The sequence below is a fragment of the Halyomorpha halys genome, unplaced genomic scaffold (assembly GCF_000696795.3).
Source record: "Halyomorpha halys isolate HHAL.00 unplaced genomic scaffold, Hhal_1.1 Scaffold615.1, whole genome shotgun sequence".
NCBI classification, from domain to species: Eukaryota; Metazoa; Arthropoda; class Insecta; order Hemiptera; family Pentatomidae; genus Halyomorpha; species Halyomorpha halys.
The window spans coordinates 197,090-198,589 of record NW_027105445.1 but is presented as its reverse complement, the minus strand read 5'-3'; positions in this window follow the sequence as shown (position 1 = coordinate 198,589).

Genomic DNA, 1,500 nt, shown 5'->3' with positions numbered 1-1,500 from the left:
ACTACCCAGTAGTAGAACTCTAAAAACAGTTTACAATATAAGGTCACGAGGCCATCTTCTTTTCAGGCGCCTCGGAGGATTGCCAGGAATGGAAAAGAAATTAAAGTTAGAAACTAGTGGGTTTGGGTGGTTAGGGAGAAAAAAAAATCTAAATGCAAAAATTATATACAAATAATTTTTATTTTTCTGATGTTATTAAATTGCTGTTTTTGAGTTTCTGGATGTGGGAGTAACGAATATAAGTTTTTTACCTGAAAAGAATACTTGAGTTTAACGCAATCGCGTCTCCTGTTCTACTGTATCCTTTTTAAATATTCTACTAACACCTGTTGAACAGATTCGCTACTAAGGACTCCTTCTTGACAAGAGACTTACTTGGAATCCACATACAATACTGAAACGACAAGAAACTGCTCGTAGATTTCGATTGCTTACAATCGCCTTCCTACTTGACAATCGCACTAAACTTCCTATTCACTACAAAAAATCATCATACAGTTTGATAAGTCAGACCAATTTGGACATATGGAATTGAGCTCTGGGGCTCTACCAAACCGTCAAATTTCTCCCATATCTAATCCTTATAATCCAAAATCCTTACTACGTCACAAATATTCTCCTTGAAAATGGCCTGAACTTTAGTGAGTTTTTTTAAGAATAAAAGTTGAGAGTAAAATGGATCAAAATTCTATATGTTAATAATATTTTTTTTTGTTATCTGCTATCTGTACATTAGAAGTTAAGAGCCACCCACAGAAGTGAATATTACTCGATTGAACATATCTCAAAACTGGCTTGCGAAACTTCTTATCGACATCAAGACTGGGAACTATTAAAGTTACTTCGAAATGGTAAACGATTTAATTCCCCCACTCCCCAAGTGCTACACAAATACAGTTGTTAATATTGCAAGGGCTCTGGTGGGACGGGGTTCCCTTGGGATTCGCCAAGTTGTGGGAACGGTGAGGGGAAGTCTATCTGCTTCCAGTTAAAGTTTGTTGTCGCTTTAAAATTTTGCGGATGAAAAATACACTTAAAAAGAAAAAGAATACAAAAGTGGAACCCTTAGTTACAAATTAAATAAGAAAGATAAATGCAGATAATTTTTGCAATATATATATATTTATACTTTGTTTAGCTTCATATTTTTAATTATTGAACCAATCCCTACAGTCAAAAATCCTTCGTGAAATCCTTAATGCTCCTTACTTTGTCACAAATTAAATCGTCCATCAGGACCTCAATGTTCCATATGTTGCCGATTTGGCCAGAACCAGATATCAATCCTTCCATGATAAACTTCCCAACCACCCAAATCTACTTGTTTCTAATCTGGCTTCTCCTTTATTACCTAATAATTCTCCTAGGCATCTGAAAAGAAGATGGCCTCGAGATATTCTCCACTAGAAATGTTTTTGGAGTTCTATCAATGGGTAGATTCTCCACATGTTCGTATCATTTCATTATATCACTTACAGCAAATTTACTTGGTTTATATAT